At 35.3% G+C, this 25,033-nt stretch overlaps 2 protein-coding genes across 2 annotated transcripts in view; one reads left to right on the plus strand and one right to left on the minus strand.

The window, feature by feature from the left end:
• LOC138932763 (uncharacterized) overlaps positions 1-25,033 on the minus strand; it is a 126,918-nt gene that overhangs the window by 100,104 nt on the left and 1,781 nt on the right. The gene's annotated exons all lie outside the window — the stretch shown is intronic.
• The window catches only part of LOC138932762 (1-phosphatidylinositol 4,5-bisphosphate phosphodiesterase epsilon-1), a 112,325-nt gene that overhangs the window by 44,371 nt on the left and 42,921 nt on the right, over positions 1-25,033 (plus strand). The window contains exon 3 of the mRNA XM_070294896.1: positions 18,221-18,297. The gene's annotated coding sequence lies outside the window, so the exon portion shown is untranslated. The remainder of the gene's footprint in view (positions 1-18,220; positions 18,298-25,033) is intronic.

The following is a 25,033-nucleotide window of genomic DNA, read 5'->3' on the forward strand; positions in this document are numbered from 1 at the left end:
CGATAGCGTAGATATAGATATTGATAAATATATCTTTTATATCTTCAGAGTTTCAATTTCTCTCCTTGGAAATCTCAACTTTGCTATATGTTTCTTCGAGTCTATATCGCTCTATAGCTTTCTATTTTCCGCGTTTTTCTCCATGGATTTTCCGCTTTCTAAAAATCATTTGTTGAACTTTCGATACTTTTCAATAGAAAATATAGAAAAAAAGATTTTTCAAAAATACAAAATCATCAAATAAAATTTTATCGATTAAATATTTTTTCATATATTTCTCGTTTTCCATTTTTTACACAGATTTTAATCGAAACTTACACACACATATATATATAGATATATAATAAACTATTTTTATGTTTATAATATGTGAAAATATAAATCACATCTTTTTAAGATTTTTCAATTTATATTATTTTTATTATATTATTTATGTTATTTTTATTTCAGTGAAAAGAGTTAAAATATGCGTATAATCTTTATATATACTTGAAATTTTTAATAATTTTTAAGAATTGTGGTAAAGAGAAAGGGAAAGAAAAAAAGCTTGGACATTTTATTTGTATGCGCTTTTTAACACAGTAGTTACATCTCCAACACTTATGTATGTACATCAAGCTAGTTTCCAAAGCTTCGAGCGTCAAAGAATTTTCCTAAGCGTTTGTCCGTTGCAATTTGTCGAGTAAAACGCACAACCGGTACACTTTATGAACGACAATGCGATAACACGTATATTTCAAAGAGTGTCTCTTTCAACGTAGAGACAAGAGAACCGTCCGCCCATCTACGTAGCATTTCGATTTCGAATAAAATGCGAGAGCGTGCGGTTGCTTCCTTTTGTGTCGCTCGCAGATGTGTTTATATAAGCGATTCGTTTGCACGCGAATTGCGCGACAATGTTGCAGCGACCGAGAGACATTTCGGATAATCCTTCTTAGAGATAGCGTCGACTAATTTAAAGAAAATTTTCGGTGTTGTATTATAATTTTCGTCCCATCTCCGATTAATTATTTCATTACATCGATTATATTTTTCCGTTCCGTCACTTTACAACGGATGTCGCCTTGTTTGGCGCCTCGTTATTTTTAATGATTTATGCTTCTCCCCGACATTTCAAAATTCGTATGGAAAGTACGAAGGAAAACAGGCGCTATGCCTTCTATACGCGTATGGATGTATCTAATTGGAGATACATAGCTGTAACTATAGCAGAAGATCGCGAAAATGGCACTTTGGGCGATACGTTCTACATTCGGATACAAGGGTAAACGTTAAAATTGCATATTTGGCGAGAATAATCGTCTCTCGTACTAACTTTTATTTTAGATTTATACCAACATTCATATATACGCGTATGATTCCCGTTACAGAGATGCGAAAATTTTCCGATATTTCTCTCAGACTGACGAATAATTTATGATAAATAAATATTTATTCATTATGATTAATTCATTGTTAAAATAGAAATTTTTTTTTTTTCTTTTAATTCGTTTGTGTCGCAAAACTCGTGGCGATATTTTTTTCTAATTCTGCCCGTGGAAATGAACGCTCAATCGAAGGCGCACTGATGAAACAGCAGTGATGCCGTAGACCGTAATAGCAGTTTCAATTTTATATCAATGCGCGCCGGGATCGGTCGGTCGGTCGGTCGGTCACGTACATTTGCGTCAGCTCCGAGTATCGACGATGTACGATACAATAGTATCGCGGAGACGAGGAATATCGGGCCGTCCGAGAGCCGGAAATTAATGATCTACACCGTAATTCCTTTAGTATTTCCGGAATAGCATAACGAATCCTTTTGTCGAATACGGCTCGCCCCGGGCCGATAGCGGATATTCGTCGAGAGTCCGAGTAAATGAGTAATCGTCCTTCCTATTTTAATCACCCTCTCGATCCCGCAGTCTCTATATCGGCGAAATAAATCGTATTAAAACGAGATCAGCGATAGCTCGGTTCTTGTAATACTTATGAAATCGCGAATCTTGAAAGAAACGGAAAAAAAAGAAAAAAAAAATCGCGCGATAGAAATATCGTTAATTTTATCATTAATATCATTAAAGTAATTAATATAATAATATTGTATATTAATTCGATTTTTTAAATATATAAAATGCTTGAATTTTGTATGTCAGACGATATCGTCTTTTTTATATATTATTTATCTGTCATACTCTGTCCCGATTTGTGTATCGGTGTATCAGGCTTTCCTCGACTCCGTTGTCATTCATCTCGAATCCTTAACGGTGTCGTCCCGTAGGAATCTCGCGACGAAAAGGGACGCGTTCGATGAAAAATTACTCACGGCGCCGTAAATTTCATAAGGTCGACGAGCGACTGGCAAAGAGATGCCCCCCCCCTCCCCCCCCCGTCAACGAATGAATTTATTCCGCTAATCTGACGAGGAGAGAAATAAACGATGCAACATTGAATGAATTGTCACGTAGGTTATTAATTTCTGACCGTCGTACTGAACAATTCCGATTAATATCCGGATTATTACCTGGGTTATGTTAGGAGGTAGATGTTTACGAGAAAATCTACCTGTCGCAGTGAAAAAGGCAGTACGACGCGCGTTTTGAAGTTATAATACCAGATTATCTGGTCAATATTTTTTCTCTCTCTCTCTCTCTCTCTCCTCCAAAGAGTTGTAGAAAAAGACGTAGATAAATATTAAAAACATAATCTGATTTCTCACGATTCTCCATTGTGTTAGGTACGAGCGCGAGTTTATAAAAGGCTTTACCCAACCACAGTGAGCCAATTAAATACGTTAAAGACAGTTTATATGCAAATTGCTATTCTCCTTTTAACGAGAAATGGTTGAATCAGATAATCTCTTTATTCTATGTTTCTCTCTCTCTCTCTCTCTTTATTTATATAAATGTAAAAAAAAAAAAAACTATCAAATTTCTTTGGCATCATTTCTGTCATCTCTTGGAAAGAGATTGAAATAAACAGTTCGTAAGGAATGCCAAAGAAATGATATATCGAGATGGAAAACGATTTCTTCTTTTAGACAAATCAGTGGATAAATTTTCGTACAATAATTTATTGCCACTACACACAATAGACTGAACAAAAAACACGTTGACTTTACGAACTTTGGAAATAAAATAAACGACTGGTCCTTTTGGTCCTGCGGTGACTGTCTTCCGGTAATCCATCTTCGATCGTATTCTCAAGCGCTCGAACAACTTTTTCCCCTCAAAACAGTTATCGGGTTTTAACGCCAGTGAGGAAAAAACGACACGGCGTGAAAAATTTCTACGAGGGCATTCTTCTTAGTTCGCGAGACGCGCGACTCGAAATTTTCATCCGATCTCGTTCAGAATATTCGACATTTATGCTCACACGATTATATAAATTTTCTCCGCGCGCGATATTGGATATTTTTCCCTCCAAAATTCACTGTATTAAAGAAACGATTTTTCTTTCCTTTTTTTTTTCGATAAAGATAATCCTCGATGGTACGATGTATCGTTCTTTCCAAATTACGTCGTTAAATCAGAATTATTTTCTATTTTCTATCGCGTACTTTTTCCACCGCGGGAGCGAAAAATTATGTAAAGGCGAACGATATTCATTGATAACTCCGCGAAACGCTTTTACGGTAGCGAATAGAATTATCGACCGGCATAAGCGGCACTGAGGTCGAAAGGCTATTATATTGTACGATGATACGTTCCGAGAAGGAGGTCAGCGAAGCAACAAATTAAGTCGTAACAAAGGCCCCCTTGTAATGGTAACGTCGTACATTTCGCGTTAAGGGAAATAACATAATTGCAAATAAGCGAAAAATAGCAGAAATACGCAACGGTATTCAGTTACTTGTATTTGTCAGTAAATTGATGACTTATCCGGCATGGTTGTAAACATGGAAACGATAACAAGATTGTCGTGTTTAAACCAATTTTCGATAAAAGAAATACAAAAACAAAATTTTTCTCTCCCACTGCTTATATGCAGCGATTGCAAAAATTAATTATTCAATCCGGTTCGCTCGTTTTATCACGTTTGTGCAAACTTTCCACGTAATAATTGTAATTTAATCCTCTTAACGTAAAAAACGACAAACGAGAAAACTTATGTCTCTATTTAAAAAAAAAAAAAAAAAAAAAAAAAGTTCAATTTTATTTTATATACATTATAAATAATTTTATTAATAACACGAATAATGCTGTTAGCACACTTAAAGCTGTCAGCTTTAGCACAAAGAGCGTTTCTCAATCCCAAAATAATTTAAAAACTGTGGCACTTGTGTAATTATATTTTTTTACGTCGAATCTTAAAATAAAGATAATCAAAATTTAATAGTTATTTAAATCTAAGCGGATATAAAAACGAGAACAGAAGGATCGCGATTTGTTTCAATCATTCTTCGATTTTGGCAAAATACTACAAATGTGATCGAAAGTTGATTCTTAAACGGTATTAATAATATTGAAACGTACATTGATATCGCCACACCGTCTTGCAAAAATCAATTTCGAAAGGTAAAGGATTTTTATGCGATTTTTATTTTTTTATCCGTAGAATATCTGCTATTAAAAAACTTATTAAACGGAAAAAGACATTATGCGTTTAGCGTACATTCTTCTACAAAATATGTATTATATCCCGACATATTGATCGATCGCTCAGATAACGCAAACTCACACGAGAGATGTCGAAATAATCGCCCGTGAACAAGAAATCATCCAAAAATATTCGAAACGAAATAACGATCGCGCTCTCCTCTCTCCCTTGCCCTTTTTCCCCGTTCTTCTCTCCACCATAGAAGATTATCGATGAGGACGCACGATCGATCGCGCCATCGTCCCTTCTAATATAACAGGCAAATTAAAAAAAAAAAAAAAAATTTAAATGTATACGAATATATCTATAGGTACGCCCGTTCCTCTCCGATCCGTAAAAAAAAGATATTCTCGATACCTTTGTAATCTCGGCATTTCTCGTTTTCTCTGTCAAACCTTTCCGATTTGCGGATAGATGAATCAATGAATTGAGAATGTTCTCTCTGCCGATTAAATTCTGCCGATCTGCGGGCGCGCAGTCAGTTTATCATGCAATCGAAATAAAATATTATTTCCGGCAATTATTGCGTACATACACACACACGCACACGAGATATATCGCATGTTAATGCGCGCTGATGAAAATCAAGCTTGATGCACAGACGATTGAAATCATTGACAAGCAAATCGAACATCCTGTAATGGAATCAGTGCCTAATCACGTGCATTCGATATATTCCCTGCCGATCATCCGCGAAATTCGTATTGTTTTCAATAGATTCGGTGAGATTCGATGAAACATTTCCTCTAGAAGCGATTTCACATCGCCCGGTCATATATCCCATATTATTTTGCGATCTAACCCGATTCTTTCTCTAGATCACTAATTCGCCAAGAATAAGGCTTCGATTTCGACCCTTTTCCAAAGCACGGATCGCATTTACCGAATGTCAATCACACAAGCTTCTTCCATTTAGTTCTTACGCGCGAGCCAAGAAAATCGCGAAAAACGACAGTAGATGTTTTTTTTTTTTTTCCAAAGATATCAAATAAATATCAAAATAAGTGTGAATTTGTTTTTTTAGAATTCTTTGTCTACCATATATGTTTTGGGATGGGCTAATCGCGTAACATAGATATACATGTAAAGTAAAATGTAAAAGGTTATAAGATTCTATTTTTTATTTATAATTAAACATATTTTGTTAAAAAAAAAAAAAAAAATATATAATTTTATTATAAAATGAATGAGCCTAAATATAAAGTCTACTTTACATATCTATGAAATTATATGTGTATCTTACAGATTTTTATGGAATTAAAGATTTGATTTTCACTCCAATTTTAAAACTTCACGTATAGCTTTAAAGAAGCGAACCCGCGTTAAAAAGTCATTATATATCGTTACTAAAAATTTATAAATATATATCTAAGTAATCGCTTACAACATAAATATTTTTATTTTATTTATCGCTTATGACTTCTCTAATACGCAGCCTTCGCGACGATAAAATAGCTGTATAATCGTAAAAGAGATTTAATTAAAGGTTTCTCTCTTCTGAAAGAAGTTCTGTTCATAAAACATAAAGATTAAGTTACTTCAAGTTAGATTTGCAGTAACGGTGAGATAGAAAGTGTCTTATTTCTGTAATGTTGTCACGTTAAGTTTGTGAAATCTTAGAACGTTGGATTTCTGAAATCTAGGAGCGTTGAATTTATCGTACGCGAGAAATTTTTTTAATAAAGCGTCCCAGCATACATTCGTATTCCTGTTGACAGACGCGGAAGCAATGTAGCGAATTAATTGTAACGACGTTACATTATCGGCTATTGAGATATTGTATATTTATTGTGGGATAATTGTATTGAAATATATTTGATGTATTTAATTTTGCGATTTTATCGACTCGCGTGAAAATTCCTCCGTAAGATCTCGAGGAGCGGTATCGGCACCCCCGCTCTCAAAGCTCTCAACGTCCCGGATATCAATTTTCGCGAAACGCGAAAGCGTGTTCTCGAAACGTTCGAAAGCGGATCCAAGGGAATACCGAGAAGGATGTATTCCAATACAGTAGAGTAGAAGAGGAAGAAGATGCGGCTATTGTATAAAGTTTAACGGAATATCGCGACTGTAGCCAGGTGTAGCGGCCGATGGTGTACCGGGAATGAAATAAATCTGTATTGTATCTTGGGGATAGCGCGACGTACTAACAAGAAGACTCGCGAAGCACACAGACAAAAAGTAATACCCATTGCATCCCCGAGATACGATATAGAGTGAATTATCCAGCAATATCTATCGAACAGCTTCCAAGGGTATCTCTTATCTCACTTACGAGTTCAATTTTTAGAAAGGTTTGTTAAGATAAAAGATTACCTCTCTGTGTATATCCAGTTACATATCAATACCAGAGGATATTCTAACTTCTACCTATTCTCTAACGTAAAGTTAGAGAAATATATCAGATACATTGTTTCGAAATTATTGCGTGTTTTTTTTTCAGCTTCGATTTATTGTAAAAATTTGATGGATTTTAATTTAAATCCATTTAATTAAATGGAATTTAATAAAATTTTGAAGAGACGACATATCACACATAAATGTTTTTAAATTGTTCTACAATATAACTCTGCATTATTCTATTTGAAACACGATTGATGAAAATTCATTTAAGCTTATTCGATCAAAGATTGAATAATATAAGACGTGAAATTAATAAATTAAATAATAAATAAGCTCTTTCTCTCGATTACTTTTTCCAAATAAGGTGAAAAAATACATATCATCTTTCGCGTACAAAGAAGAGAGAGAGATATATGTTATGGCTTGCGACACGCCGTATATCGCTGCTAAAGCAGAGCAGATGCTCTTAATCCGCGATCAAAACAGATTGATCCTCCATGTGCATGCACCTAGTTATTTTAAAAAGCTTTCTGTTCTTGTTAAACCGTCAGCACAATTGAATTTAACGATGCTGTAAAAATAACGGAATAACAAAGTCATATTAAAAGTGAGATAATGCAGGTGTCGTGTTTGTATTGTCGTTGTAATTTTTATTGATTCTTAACTTCTCTTTCTTTCTTTCTTTCTCTTTTAAAAAAATAATTATTTGAAAAAAATTAATGTTGAAAAAATGATATATAAGATTTGTATTGACATTAATAATTTATAATAATAATAATAATAAAAAAAAAAAAAAAAAATGAGAATACATAATTACATAATACGTGAATTACAGCATTATAATATATAAATTATAATATTAAGTTAAGAGAGAGAAAGAGAGGCATATAAATCATATTTTTATTTAAAAACCAAATCATATTTTGTGATATTAAAATTCATAGCTAACTATATATAATATTATGCTGGACCTCGATATCCATAATGTGTGAGTGTGTATGCATGTGCGAAGCGTATTATTACTCTTCGCATGTATTTCAACGTATTTCTATACATTCATTTTATCATATTCCCTTCGATAGAACCATACGTATTACATATTAAAATATTACGCAATAAAAATGAAAATTTTATGGATTTACATACATCGTTCATGAGATTGCACGTGTGCGTATCTTTCTCTCGTCGATTATTAATTAATTAATATTGTTCCTATTCCATTATAGCGAATCGATTACAGCGAGAATCAATTTGCTCTCTTAATACTGCTATAATAGAAGAGGAAAACTTGGGCGCACGTGAAAGCTAAACGAGAATCAATATTGATAAATAAATCTGTAAACTTTAATACCGCGCTATTAGAACACAAGTTGCTCTTATTTTAATTTATCCTCGAGTAATATTAGAAAAAAGATTATAAGTTTCATAAGCGTTTCATGACTTTGATACAAATATTTCCAGCAGTATCGAAACATTGAATATTCTCTCTTAGAATACGCGGTCTTCCAAAATCTCCGGTATATATTTCAAGATAAAAGAGATACGAAGAATATCATATCGCCCACGATAATATAACGTATTTTGAGAGAGGGCTCTCGATCGTGTTTTCGATGTGTCTTTCATGATGTACAGAAGAGAAAGAAAATTATTTTAAAACGAAGAGCGGGCTGACATTTGGCCTGAAATATTGTATTTGCGGGTATACAGCCCGAACGATTTCGCGCTCGGCGAATTCGTTCCCGTTGCGTATTTCATGCGAATCCATCATAAAACCGAGTGCTTTACGACGATATTCAAATTTCCCCGATACCCGAAAATCTATAGTTCCCGCGGTATTCGAGAGAAAACGCGAAAAATTCTAAATATGCGCGACGGCGTATCTAATCGCGTATTTCGGCGATTGCTTAACCGGCGTGGCGTCGTAAAGCAAATATTCCAACAACGCCGGGGGTAGCCTTAACTATTCGCAACGACGACATATCGGCGATCTCGGGGATGTTAACCCGAGTCTTATGTAATCGTCTTATGTCCGAAAACGTTAAGATAAATCACGGAGAATGCTATGCGAAACTCGCGCCGTACCAAAATTAATCCCTCGATCTCATTTTGATAAATTTATTACCCCCAATTATTACATCATATAATTATGCCGGAATAATATTTCTCTATCGAAAAAGTTCGTATATACTCATATCACGAGAAGCGAGTCACCCCTCGAAGTTTTTTTCCCAAATGTTCAATGCAATTATTAAGGACACATAAAAAAAAAAAAAAAAAAAAAAATACGCATTTCACGCACCAACTTATCTCGTCAAAAAAATTGATTTCGAATATAATACGCTTTTTAAATTTTTCATATCGATCTCAATTATAAAGTTTCACGAATAGAACGGGATCAACTTGTGTCACCTATAACATTTCGATCGCCGATTTCCACCGCGCGCTTATATCTGCGATATTTGGATGATAACGGGAAGAAAGAAAAAAAAAAAAAAGCGTCGTGTGTCGCAATATTTCGCGGCATGATAACGTCGATGAATAAATTTTCGCATCCATCGGCGAGAATAGAATCGTGACGGACGAGTACGCTTTATCCAAATACATTAACCGCGTGTTCGCGCGTGCAAGCCGTAAATAATACTACAAAAGAGAACGATGGCAAGAGGTGAAAAGAGAATGGGGGGAGAGGGAGGGGGGAGGGGGGAGGGGGGGAAGAAACCTTAAGCACGGTATTACGTGCGGTAAATACACGGTACGCGCGCCCGGCGCGTGGACACGGTATGTCATCTGCTACAGAACGTGACACACGCGCGTTCACACGTGTGTAGGTGCACGCGAGGCGGCTACAGGATACAAGGCAACGCGGTAAACACACTTTCTAGGTCACCGTCTCCATTATCAAAGAATCCCGGACCCGGCGTGATATGAACGCAAAATGAACGTAAACTAGCGCCTAAAGGGACTAAAGAATTTTAGCTCTCAACGAGAGACCGCCGGGTTTATAACTTCGTAAATAATTAAAAATGCACGCGCGTGTCATTTTTAACGAGGAAGAAAAGCCAATCCGGGACGGTTGCGCGAAGCTGAAAGAGAAAGCTATTGGAAACGAGCCGGACCCGAGGGAAATGGTAAATAAATATTATGAAAATCTCGCTGAAATCTCGAATGATATTTTGCTCTTAGAAATTAACACGATGTCTCAATTATTAGTTTTATCAAGCGACGCGGTAGCGTCGCGACGTCAAGTATGTAAAAAAAAAAAAATGTTTCGGGGGGGGGCTTGTTTAATAATTATCGTGAGTCGAATGTGAAAATAGCTACGTAATAGCTGCTAAATAATTTTTCTCCTAAATAATAATCGTCAAATGGAATTATTTCCCGATCGTAAAACGCATTTTCCGAGTGCTTTATTGAATTAAATTTCGAATAATTGTTGACCCACCCCCTTTCTCTCTCTCTCTCTCTCTCTGGCGTCGTTTCTCTCCCGGGATTATTTGCGAAAATTGATCGCGCTAACCGAAATATTAAACAAAGAAAAAAAAAAAAACCGGAAGTCGATCTCCCCTGGCTCCCGTCTATCTCGTTAATGAATTATGGGGATATGGAATGTCGTACCACGAAGCGATTTCATTCCGGTATACTTTTAAAGCTCTCCGCGCTCTAAAGGGTACACTCTATTTTTCTACATATATAGAAGATTGCCGGGGCGAGAGAAACGGGCTCGAAAAGAAGGGTCGAGATTGTCGATACGACTTAATCTTTCTCAAGCTGATGGCGAAGGGGGCGCATCCTCGTGCGGGAAGACGGCCCCGCGAAGGAAACGAAATGCGGAGGACGGGGGTGGAGGCTGCCCTTTATATTTCTCGCATTCATCTTCGCGCGAGGGAAAGCGAAATAAGCTGCATTGGCTGCATTTATCTCGCGAAAGAATTCCGTATACGCGAATAATTTATACCGTTGACATAAACGTCGACGATGAAAGAAAAGAGGGGGGGGGTTACGTATAATACGTAAGTAATTTTCTTTCTCGATCGTAATTTTTTTTTTTTTTTTCACGAGTATAGAATCGAGTTACGGCAAAAATTAGATTAAAAATATATTAAATATCTAACGTATCAAATTTCTCTATCAAGACAATGCCTACAATGCGTACAATGGAATTTTTCAATAATATTTTACAAACTCAATTCATCAAAATTTCAAATTCAATTTTCAATCTCATATTTTTTTCTTTTACAATCAGTAATAACTGGAATAGGGTAAAAATATTATTACGAGTCTCAAGATGCTTTTACTCCAATTGCGTTTTAATCCGCTAATTTGATTACCAAATAAAAAACGTCGCTAATTATTGAGGCTCGTCAAAAGTAATAAAGAGAGAGGAGTGAATTAAAGTTACGTCACATTCTCAGAATTATCTCGTGACTAATATGACAATCGATAAATACATGGATGCCACTACTTAATTTCGCTCCGCGAATTATCTTCATATCTGTCTTCATTAATCGATCAATGTCCAACAGAATAAGTCATTAACAATAAAAAAGGCGAATTTTTCCTTGTGCCATAGGTATTGCGTTGACGTATCGTGCTGTTGATAAGCTAGAATTTTTCACTTTCTTAAAGCTAGCAAATATTAATATATGAAATAATAACGTGAAATATTAATTAATAAATATCATGGACAAACAGATGCTTTGTCATCTCGAAAATATCTGCACAATTTATTTCGATAAAAAAATATTTACGTAACATAATGAAAGTTATATTGTCTATATATTCTACACACACACACACACACACATTATTTACTTATTTATAGATATAATTCCGGTGCCATTAATGGAACTCGTGAGTAAATAAAAATAAATAATATGAGAAATATTAATTAAATTTTGGCTTATCTCATAGTAATATTACATATATATATATAATATATATATATATATATATATATTTTTTTTTTTACACACACATATATATGTGATATATACATTAATGCACTTGTGGAAAAATTAGGAAAATTGATATTTTGCATACTTTGTAGTCCCATGATCTCCTGTCCGATCTGGGACGGATACACATTCGATGCTGCATAAATACATACGTTACAAAGGCAACATTCATGCGCGCGTCCCTATTATCGATTTCTCCAATATTAACCACCATCTTTTTCAAGGCACCGTCATCAACAGCGCCTCGCAGGCTCCTTCTATATGTGTACCACGATCCTTCGTGCAACGTAATTACATCAACGTGAAAGTAATAGCGGCATTTCTAAAGATACATACGCGTTTTTTAAAAGTATCAGCAGAGATATGTAGTATTTCTTCGTCTTTAAGAAAGAGATAAAAAGTTATATACGTGTGGGTGTGTATGAATATATACATATATATAAAAATACACGTAAATAATACAGCTGTAAACAGTATTATTGGAAATATTGTGTAACGTCGTTACATTGCGTCCCTCTCGAGCTTTTGTCTCCTTTCTTGCAGTTCGATATACGATGGCTTTAGACGCGGATTCGCGTTATCGATTTTCCCCCGAAGCCTCCGGCTTCTTTCGGAGAAGCAACGGAAAGCGAACGCGCACATTCGGGTGTTTGGTCTCATAAGTAATTTAACCCGTCCGACATTCTGCGAGTCTCGATATCGGCGTACTCTTTGAGAGATAACGCTAGGGTAGACTAGAGCATACTCGTACATGACGCCCAAGTATAAGAGGGGCTTATTAATTAAAGTCGGATCATGTTGCACGAATTTCGTATCGGTGGATTAAGCACGAACGCGCATGCTTTCGTAACATTTCGGCGCAACTTTCTATTCGGAAAAAGCACGTGCTATGTACCAGGTATATAAATATGAAAACGTAATTTGCCCATAGATTGCCCTAGCTGTCAATGTAGTTATCGTCATTGGCGCCATCTGATAAAGATTTTCAACTCACAACAATACAAGTTTTATACAACAGCATAGTTTTTAATAGCGTTGAACATGTCGAATTTTGTGCCTGGAAACTACGATTTGCGGACAGCGTTGATTTTCTGTTACCATTTGAAGAAAACTGCTGCGGAATCGCATCGAATTCTTGTCGAAGCTTACGGTGAGCATGCTCTTGGTAAATCACAGCGCTTTGAGTGGTTTAAAAAACTCAAAAGTGGCGATTTTGACGTGAGAAACGACGAACGTGGAAGAAGGGTGTGATCTATTATGAGCTGCTAAAACCTGGCGAAACCGTTAATACTGAACGCTACCGACAACAAATGATCGATTTGAATCAAGCTTTGCGTGAAAAACGACCAGAATATCAAAAGAGGCAACGCAAAGTGATTTTGCTTCATGATAATGCACCATCGAACACAGCAAAACCGGTGAAGGAAACGATCGAGGCGTTTAGTTGGGAAATACTTTCGCATGCGACTTACTCACCAGACTTGGCTCCGTTCGATTACTACTTATTTGCATCGATGGGACACGCACTTGCTGAGCAGCGCTTCACTTCTTACGAAAATGTACGAAAATGGCTCGATGACTGGTTTGCCTCAAAGGAGCAACAGTTTTTTTTGGCGTGGCATCCACAAATTGTCAGAGAGATGGGAAAAATGTATAGCTAGCAATGGGCAATACCTCGAATAAAATATTTTTTATCATTTTCATACAATAAACGTGTATTTTCTATACAAAAATTTCGGTTTCATATTTATATACCTGGTATGTCGTCATATTGTGGAAGTACGGGGATTCTCTCTCTCTCTCTCTCTCTCTCTTCCATCTTACATTATTGTATCTTGTTTCCATCAACAAGGCAGACCATTTCCGTAAATATAATCATATCGCACATATACATTAAAACGTAATTTTTATGTTAATCATGTAGAGTTCACGTGTAAAGTTCAATAAAATTTAAATTCAAGATTACGTTATATAAAGTCATGCCCTGACTGAAGAAAGCTTGAAAAACTGCGAGTATCTTATCTGTATTAAGATTGACTTTAAATTATCAGAAACTTACTTGTCGTTAAAAGTAGTTCTGGGATATCTTGCGCATACACCGACGGCAAGATTGGCGTGGTGTATGAGAAGAATATATTGTACAAAAGCAAACGATTGTATCGCGTGACGCGGAGTTAAATTGTGGAAAAATTGTGGATTGTGTATTTTGCGGTATATGATTTTCGATTGCTCCCTCCGACGTGCGTGTCCATTTCCGATATAAAGAGGCGCTTTAACGAAGCGCGTCGCGCGACTCTCCGCGACCCTAATGTATCTCGAAATTATTGTGGACGATTATTCACAGCGCTGACATATTACAAGCATTCAAGTAAATTACGCGACATACATATTTCACACCCATTCCATATATCTGGATACGAATTTATACGACCTGTATATATTATATACTTCTCCTGCCGTATATACTATACGTGGCTAAAAAAATTTAGTACCGAACATATCCGTTATAAATTTTCAAAAATTCTCGCAATGATCCGCGCGACTTATTGCTTCTCGCTAGATTTTATTTACTAGTATTTTTTTACATTTACGACGCGTAATCTTTATAACTCGCTCGTCCATCTAGCGCGAAATCTTTCTAACTTTATTCTCATTCGAAACTTTCGCCCCCGTCGTATTATTTTTTTTTTTAATTGAGTAAGCAGCTCGTTTCTCAGCGTCAAAAACATTACTTGTTTTTGTTAGAAAATAAGACCAAAAGAGAGTATAAACGATCTGTATGCTGGAAAACTAAGAAAAGAAAGACGAAGATAAAGTCCAAACGGAAAGAATGCAAGAAAAGTGCAAGAAGAAACTTTCGTATTATATTTTACTAACGTAAATGCACGCGTAAACGTAACTGTATTGTTAACTACTCTCTCTCTCTCTTTCTATCATTTTTATTCTGAAAATATTATCGTAGTGCATCGCAAGCTATTAATCAATTCAGATTCGATAATACTCGTATATGCATACTCGATTGTATACATATGAGAATACAATTCCATGAGAATGCAATTCCCATTGCGTTTTGTAATTACTAACATATTAAATTAATAATCAATCAATAATTAATAATAGAAGCATTAATGGTATTATAAATGAACTTTAATAAAACTTAGAAAATTAATATAAATATTTTTAATTTATGAAAATGAGAATTTCGCGACTAAATGAAATAATTAAATTAATTATATATACATATAATAATAACATAGAATGATAATTATAACTATTTATATCATTATCTTTTGTTCTTCGATTAATTATTATCATCTAAAAATCTGTTAAAGCACCAGTCTGCAATAATTTGATGCTTTATAGCATGTTGATAATATTCTAACTAGTCACAACAAGAAATATGAATAGTAGGTAATCGATAACGACTTGGCTTACTGCCAATTGGACCTTGTTCACAGTACAATATCTTATTTATGTCGGATATGAGCGCATGACATATGTGTATTCTCGTATATCAGTAAATCCATGTTTGTAAAATTCGTGAAATTTTTATTCGATTTATTTTTCGCGATAATTAAATAGGCTGCAACCGATCAATATATTGTATAATACGTACACAAGAGAATCTGTTAAATTGATTTGTGTTTGATACGACGTCACACATACACGTGACAAGTTAAATATATAATTTCTTCTTACGTTCGAAGGACAAAATTTTGTATTTAATACGAAATTCTGCTGCCCTATTGTAGCAACTTCTTACGATACGGAGAAAACTTGAAAGTGCGATGTCATATATGAAAATAGACATGCATGGAAATTGTATTATGCTTGAATTCTATTTTTACCGACTTGTGCCTCTCTGACCGAGTATACGTTGCAAATATAAGTTTAGAAAACTTCTTTGCGAGTAAATAATACAGACTTTAATATTTTAAAATATCGCGGATCTTTTACTATAGTCGAGATACATCTTCCTCATTCAATATGCAGTAAATATTCTAATATTGTGATAAATACAATTATTTTACAATTTAATCGTAATAATAATGGTGTCGCGTGCACTACAACATATCTGTCTGCTGCTTGTCGTAAGCGACAAAACTGCAACCGCGAAGGGATATTGCATAATATCATTACTGCAAGATTAAATCGTACAATACATGTTTTTCACATACATGTTATCATCTTTTTTTCCACTCTTAAATAGATTACAAATAAATTTGACGTAGCGTTTAGAGTAACGTATTCTCTGCGAGAAGAATATTTACGGAAAAAAATTTAAAAAAAAAGAAAAAATGATCCCTGAGCTGGGTTTACTCATTCAAATCTCGATCTACCTGTAAATGCAGAAAACTGAAAACAGCCTCACGTCGCCATTTTATCGGAGATGTATTTTTCTCAATTTTTTTCGTCCACCAATCTTGTTTCATATTGTGATGTTGTAGAAAAAATTATAATTTATTCCGAGTAAATATTTTATGTACGCTCGCGGGAATTTGTAATTAAATATTGATACGTTTAAAAATACGATGTTTCCATTTGACATTATCATGTGCTTAAAGAACATCCTATATCCCTCTACGATTGATTTACTAAATATAACGCGGATGCATTCGGGTCGCTCGGTCGACTATAGGGAAGAACGCTTTTCAGTGGTAAATTCGGATTTCGAAGGTAACGCGATATTTCGCGGCGGATAAAAGGAGCCCGAGTCCGTCGTCGTTTGAGAAAAGATGAGATTCCGCAATAAAAGAGAAAACTCGCGAGTATAGCGCAATAAATTCCGTGTCTTAGCGCGAAATTGTCCAGTCTCTCGAGGGAAACGGAATGAGAACATGTAGAGGCGTAAAGAGAGAGAAAGAGAGAGAGAGAGTGTGTGAGTGTGTGTGTGTGTGTGTGTTTGAGGTTTCTCTTCCTTTTCTTTTTTTCCTTTAAAACGTTCCAGTTTCCGTGTAATATTTATAGCGATATATAAAGCAGCGCCGCGTACAAGTTTCGGAGCCAGATCGAGCACGAACTCGATTCTCAAAACTGCTTCTTATCCAACCGTAACTTTTGCTCCCGAACCGACTGTCCCCTTCTATCGAGTAACCCTCTTTCCTATTTTTCTTATTCTCATCTTTATCCATCCATGCTTCTTCTTTCTCTCGTCCCTTCAACAAATCTTAAGATAGAGAAAAAAGACTGACAGATGCTTGAAGAATCTGTTAAATGCCATGTAGAAAAGCGTTTTGATACAATCCGTCTCCTACTAAAAACTATTTTTAGCTACTTGTTTAATTTATATGCGATTTTTCACGACGAACGTGTTTTTTTTTTTTTCCGGCGAAAAGGTGTCGACTTTAAAACACAGCTCGTATACGGAGCGGTAAACTATAGTTGGAGCAAGGAGGGGAAAATGTTATTTCTTCGCAAGCACTTGGATTTATCCGAGCAGGCTGGATAAAAAATAAATGTCACATTACTTCCCGCGGGAACGGACCGTGAGAATAATTTCACCCCTGGCCGATTTTCTCGTTTTCGGCAACCGCCCCTTTCTTCTCATTCGCATCGGCGAAAATACAGTAGGCGGCATCATATCAAATAGACGTTAAGCAAGGGAAACTTTAGAGCAAATTTTTCGTGCCGTGAAAATTCGCGTACGCGTGTTCTCTGCATTAGAAAAATTGTATCTATATTTAAAGCTAAATTTTTTTTTTTTTTTTTTTTTTTTTACTGCGTCGGAAAGATATTAAAACATTTCGGGTAAAACGCGTTAAACAGACACGAGTAACTAGAATCTAAATCTACGTGGCGGAATTTAAAAATCGCCCGATCAATCGACAAACGTCATCCGCGTCGCGTCGGATTGTCAAATAGCGTTCCGCGTTATTTTTCACGACTCAAAGCGACGGACGCATCAATAGAAATCGTTTTCGGCACGTTTTATCCGTATCTCCCCTAGTGCCCGCGCGCTTTCGAGCAGTCGTCTCTCGTATGACGTGAAAAGAGAAAACGTAGCCCGGTAGTGGCCTACTGTCAGCCGCGTCGATAAACTCGTGAAATACGGTCGCCAATTGGAACCCACCGGATCCGTCAAAAGGATCTTTTACGGAAAGGATAGTCCCGTTGACTCATATTTTTTTACTCGAACCATCCTTACGCATTGATCTTTTAGCAAATGTCAGAAAACGCCATTTTAGTTTGATGTCATTCAAATAACGAGGACCATAAATATATCCTTGGAGCTAAATTTGTTTTTCCAAAGAATTATAGCTTATTCGATATGCTTTACCTTATTAATAATTAAGTTGAGCTATAAATAATCAAGTGAGTTAATCATTCAAATTTTTTTCTTACAGTATAATGCCTGTCTGGGTGAAATTTATCGGTGTCAAGCAACGCGAGCATCTTCAATGGGCTCAATCGTAAAACTTACGTGAGTAATGTATCTTACTTTTTTACTTCAGGCATACTAATTGTCGACTATCCTGTAGAAAATATCGTAAAATTAATTTGGGAAGAATTTTTAAAAATTCTGTAATGACAACACATGATATTTCATCGAGTAAAGAATATGTTTTATAATATTAATCGTCTACTTGTGTTATAAAAATGAATCGATGATTTCGAGAGAGCACAACGAGATATTTATTGTTCTACTGTTTATAAATAAAACAGATTTATCATCATATTTCTGCAATTATCATCTACGACCTTTAATTCATTGACAGATCTTTTGTTTCTTCTTGATTCTTTGAATTTATCGAAACACCAGTAAGGTGTTTCGATAAGTGAGTAATGTATCTTACTTTTTTACTTCAGGCATACTAATTGTCGACTATCCTGTAGAAAATATCGTAAAATTAATTTGGGAAGAATTTTTAAAAATTCTGTAATGACAACACATGATATTTCATCGAGTAAAGAATATGCTTTATAATATTAATCGTCTACTTGTGTTATAAAAATGAATCGATGATTTCGAGAGAGCACAACGAGATATTTATTGTTCTACTGTTTATAAATAAAACAGATTTATCATCATATTTCTGCAATTATCATCTACGACCTTTAATTCATTGACAGATCTTTTGTTTCTTCTTGATTCTTTGAATTTATCGAAACACCAATAATTCGGATTTGATTGTTGGCTCGTTAAAAGTTTACAGCACAGTATAAAAATTTTAATATTCTAAGAATGTAAGAAAGTATATTACAACATTGATAAATAAAAGAGTCATTTTAGATCAAAATGTTTTTTTTTTATTATTATAAATTAAAAATAAAATAATTTGCGTGTAAATTAATTTTCTACGACATAAGTAAATTCAATTTAATTTCTTAAAATGTAAAAAGAATATTTAATATTAAATATCAAAAATATATTAACAACAAATAATAACGTTCATAAAAATGATGCCTGATGTAAAAATCGATTCCACAAAAAGATAAAATCTATCATTAAACACTGGATCTTTTTGAAAACAGTTTCTCTTCATAAATTCATATAAAATTAACGTATATCTATCCGTGCAAGATTGTCGTATTAAGGCAGTGAGAAATATCAAAAATCCAGCTTTAACTTAGTCATGCGCTGTTTGCGGATTCATTGCCATCTCCTTTTCGCGATATCTGTGCCAGCGGCGTACGCTATCAATTCGCTCGGCAAAGCAAACGAAAATGTGATTTTGATATTCGACCGGCGACGGTAAATCACGTATCGTGATTGTCGACGCGCTACCACATACCCCTGATTAATCTAATCTATCGTGTTTGCTCGATATTCTCACACGCACCCGGATTACCGTCATCATTTCGTCTCGTGTTTTTCGTCGCGGGAAAACTACGCGAAGAGTCATTGAAGCTGACTTTCGTCGGCCTATATACATACCGTATACGTATACGTGTTTATTGTTACTTTACGGACAGACTGCGCTCTACATTTTTCGTCTTTCGTAGAAGGAAGTATTCGTAAAAGGAAATCTTTGTAGTTTCTCACTACCGTGTTTTCGCACGAGAAAACGGCAGCGCGAAGAACGCACTCGACATCATTTCTCGACACCAGACTCTTTTTATTTCTTCGCTGACATTTCACCGTTGTTTGTGCGACAAGCGTCGCGTGTTATCGGCTCGTGTAACAGCCTCTAAAAAAAAAAAAAGAAAAAAAAACCGAGGAGAAATTTTCAGAGATACTTTCGCCACCCTCGTACCTCGACACGTGTCGGACGACAGTAATTTTTACGAATCCCTCCGGCAAAGAGAAACTTAACTTTAACAAGTTTAATTAGCGATTTGTGTATAACACCGCCGCGATACAGAACGGAACCACAATAGATCTTTCGAAAAGCGAACGCGAGGGCCGGTTTAAATGCCTCGCAACGGACCTAAATTCGATTATTGTTGCTCCCTCTTTCTCGTCTTTCTCGCCGCGAAAGGACGGGCGAGACTGCTTTTCGCCCTCTTATAAATTTTTCAAACGACACGGTAAAATACACAAGAGAGAGAGAGAGAGAGAGAGAGAGAGAGAGAGAGCACAAGATAAAATTTATATTGCGACGCAAGCAGAGATGTAAAATACAAGTTTACGCGCTAGGCTCGCTAACGCTCGCTACTTCGTTATCGTTAGCAGAGAGAAGAAAAGAGTTACATGCGAAATAAATATTGCCGAATGATAAAAAGCTTCCGTCGCATGAGTTGGGACGGTGAAAGAAATAACTAATAAAGAGAGATAAATAACTGGAGACAAACGCAATCGTAAATATAATTTAGTGAGAGAAACTAATTACAATGTGTAAGTACGAACGTGCGTAAGATTCAACCGCTCGGAGCATAAACGAACTTTGTTCGAGCTACGTGATCCATTAGAATAATATGCATTTAATTAGCATAATTTGAATTAATGCACCACGTATATGTCATAATCCATAAACGAGATAGTCATTATTACCCTGTGCCAGACAGAAAAATACAAGCATTCTTTTATATAAATGAAATAGAATAAATGCGAATGACAAATTATTTTTTTTTCTGCAGAGAAGAGCGCGTGTTGACTCTTTCAATTTTTATTTAGTAAGAAAAATAAATTTTCCAAATTATTCTCCGTTCTCTTCATAAAGATGTGATGTTCGTATATAAAAGAATTTTTTTATACACAAATATTTCACTGTCGATTATTCAATATTTATAGATCCCGTAATAAATTTCTCATTGTATTTATATTACTCCTCTTCCATACTATTAATGCTAATGCGATGGGAATAAGCAACAAATATCACTTTACTTTATTTCGACAATAATTTTCCGATTCACAGAGAGTTAATTTGCTGCTTGCACGTTCTAGCGTCTCTTCTAATTACTGAAAACAAATTCGGGTTACCTTAAATAACTAGAAATACTAATTCAAAGTTGGAGCGTGCGCGTTAAGATGGTTGAAAAGTTTAATTGCATTTGTCGCAGTAAGAAAATGCGAAATAGATTTGCGTAAAGACGAACAAAACAGAAGTCTATCGTTACACGGTAAATGCATTCTATTGTACTCACGCTCCTTCTATATACTATGTTCCCTATTGTGGATACGTTAATTCATAGACACAAGTTGGCTCCGATTTCTATGCAAACTGTTTCAAATATCGTAACTTTCCTATGGGTAATTTCGTTTAATAAAAATATAACTTGCGCATTTCGTTTATTCTTCGCACAGACGAGATTCGCTTTATCAAATCGATTCGTAAATTGGCCTCCCGCTTGACTAATGTCGCGCATTTCTCAATCGAAAACGAAATTGTAAAGGGTGCACAATCATATATACGGTTACCGGAATGAGAAATCGAGGAAGACAATTTATTACGCCATTCACATGACCGATGCCCCAAGTACTCGTAATATACTTGTCATCAATTTTGATTATTTTTCCAATAACGTGACAGAAAAGATATTTTTATACTTCACATACAAAATATGTATTCACATGTGTGCGTGTATATATAAAATTAATTATTCGGTTAAAATAATTTTTTTTCGTGTATTTCAGATGGAAAAAAATTCAATGAGAATTATAATTATGGAATCAATTAATTATATACAATTACATGATTTCTGTGAATATTAACGAAACATTTAGATAAATTGTATATCAACAGATGATTCAACTGTCAAGATGATGCAAATCATATCCGTCCGTTAAATCGCACGTGAAGAGAAATCGATATGAAAATCATCAAAAAAATTTATGACCGAAGAAACACATGGTATAAATCTAGGTCACTCCGTATGTGTCCGTTTAAGTGTAGGAGAAACGCGCCCACGACTTTCAAGTCCCAACTCTTTAAATGCTATTAAATCCGTTAAAGGCAATTTATTTAACTGCAGCGATATTAAACGTTCTACGTGCAGGATTGATGATTTGAATGACGTTTGCTAATGAAAGCGCGTTAACAGCCTTGCATTCTCAATTCTGCATTCCGTAATTCCGGGATATAACGAGAGCTTTACTTTCCTGTGCAAGAATTAATAGTACGCGTGCGATTTGTATCGGGATATCATTTAGAGGGAATCAAATGTAATTAATACAAATGTGATACGGGTGATATTTACGATCCGATGGAAGTGGAAAAAGATCGGCGGACAGGCGCCGATACAATAGTATTTAGAACACCGATCACACGCAAACACACACGCCTTCTTCCCTAGTTTTTACCCACAACGCAGCGCGTTGTTTATTGTGGGGCTTATTCATATGCCGCGAGGGCAAGGGTGAAAATAGCTCACAATAGGGTCGGACATCGAGTTCACTAAATACGAGCACGCGAGCATCGTACCGCGGTCCAATTGACACGCACAAAACCCATCTAATAAACGCTCGGAATGTCAGGATTAATAAATATGAATGACACATCTACGCGGTTGCTCCTCTGAGGAATTGAACTGTTAATGAATACTCAACATTATCCTGATCAAACTACAAATTTTAACAAGAAAATGGCATTTTTATAAATTTACAAGAGAACGTAATCATTTTTCTTTTGAGATTAAATGCTCTATTACAAAGTTTTAAAAAACTTAAAGATTGACATTATTAAAAAAATTAGCTTGAAAAGTCAAAGAATTTTTTTGTAGTTTCATTGAATACTAATGGCGAGATTATTTACTTCAGTTACTAAGCTTTTAAAATTATTGAATATAAATGTTAAAATTAATGTTACAATAGTATATGGTATAATAGACTAGCTATTTAATCTTAATTTCAAATTTCTTTTGAAGATTAAAAATTCTAGAGATATACTTAGTAATTGGCAGAATAAAATTGTTTCAGTGTCGGAAAAACTACAAGGAATGAATTCATTCATTTCCTTGGATTTCTTTTTTGTGAAATATATTTTACAGACCTTTTCCTTTGTAAAACGGCTGAAAAATAGGCCAAATTACCGATTGCCAAAAAAAAAAAAAAAAAAAAAAGGATTTAGACAGCGTATCAGAAAGGAGCCTTTTTACGGTTGACGCATAGATGTAAATGCGTTTACAATGTGTCAAAGCCGAAGTACCTCGTCGCGACTATCTGTTTATTCGAGTTTTGATTACGCATCTGAAAAACAGTGAGACAAATTGTATCGCAATGGAATCCGGAATCTTCACTCCATCCGGTATTTATACTTTGCGGACATTAAAGACAATGGACAGCGTTTCCCGCCACCCGATCCCCCCCTAAAATCTCGAGAATATTCTCCCATCTTGTTATTATTCGATACGCGGCAGATGATGCATTAAAAATTTCTAACGACATTACGGGTCGGGGTGAAACGCGAGCTTGGCCGATGTTCGCGTGGGTGCACACACGTGACATCGATCTGAAGACTTCCTGACCTGGGCGTGGTCCTACGAAACGGGAATAAAGGACCGCGGATTGTTTGTCTGACGGCATTTAACGTGGACGTCGACACAGAACGGGAGCTATCATTTTTAAGCGCTACAATAAATCAGTCTTTACGAGTGAACTTTATAACCGGCGTTCGCAAGTGCGATTAGCATTTTATTTCGATGCTTAATATTTATAAATTGTTCCGTAAGCTACAAGTTGTGTTTAAGTTACAAAAGTTACTTACAACCATAATTAATATCTATTATGAATATACGAGTTAATATTGTTATGCTAAAAGATAGATCACCAGAAATATGAAAACGTAAGAAGAGGAATATATTAAAATTTACTCTGTTATTAATTTGTAAATATATTGAACAACTTTTTTCTTAATTAATATCAATTAATATCAAATTATATCCATACACAATTAAGTCATATAACATATTCAGCATTTATAATATTTCAAGAATTTAAAATTAAAATTGTAATCATAATTTAATACGATGCACAAATTAATTGAACTATACAGGTACTATAAATATATATTTATTACGAATTAATAACAGAGTAAATATCAATTATTAATTTAAAAAGATCAGTAGTTTGTTCATGCGCTGTCTCGTTGTTTACAAAACAAAAAAAAAACAAAAAAAAATGTGTACACGATAAGCACCACAATAGATCGCAATTAAAAATCACATTTTTTTATCGAATCGCGAATCTCGATCTTTACGTGAAAGTATGAGCTTTCAACTCGAACACGTACATCTGTATGTATACAGGATGCAAAAATAAAGCAATGATTTATCGTGAAAATCGAAATCTTGTATGAAGAAAAAAAAAAAAACAACATTCTCGATTTATTTGGTGCGCGTGAAATCATCCCTTTCTTGATTGTGCTACGATTTCAGACAGTATTCTGCATTTTTTCATGTAACGCGTATCAAAGCTGACGCGATAAATGTTGATTCGCGAAGCGATCCCATTCATTCGACGCGAGCTTATTTTCGTTTTACGATTTTAGCTCGTACAATTTTTCAATTCCGGCAAAATCAGTCGACTGATATCGATCTCTTTTGTAAAATGTCCGCTTCCGTACGGAGGCCCGCTATATTTATTCGCAGACGCGAGAGCTTATTCGTTGACAAACGATCGTCGTCGCGCGAAGGAAATTAAACTTTTCCTTCCCGTAGCCAATTTTCCGTTAGGTTTGCGCCGCGAAATATTTTCGACGCCCGATTACGGCCAGAGAGATATTAGTAGGCGCCCCCTCTCCCTCTCTCTCTTGCTCTCCTACCCGCCGATACGTTAATTA

Source organism: Polyergus mexicanus, unplaced genomic scaffold (genome assembly GCF_030449975.1).
Source record: "Polyergus mexicanus isolate NDT 795.1 unplaced genomic scaffold, iyPolMexi1.0 SCAF_4, whole genome shotgun sequence".
NCBI classification, from domain to species: domain Eukaryota; kingdom Metazoa; phylum Arthropoda; class Insecta; order Hymenoptera; family Formicidae; genus Polyergus; species Polyergus mexicanus.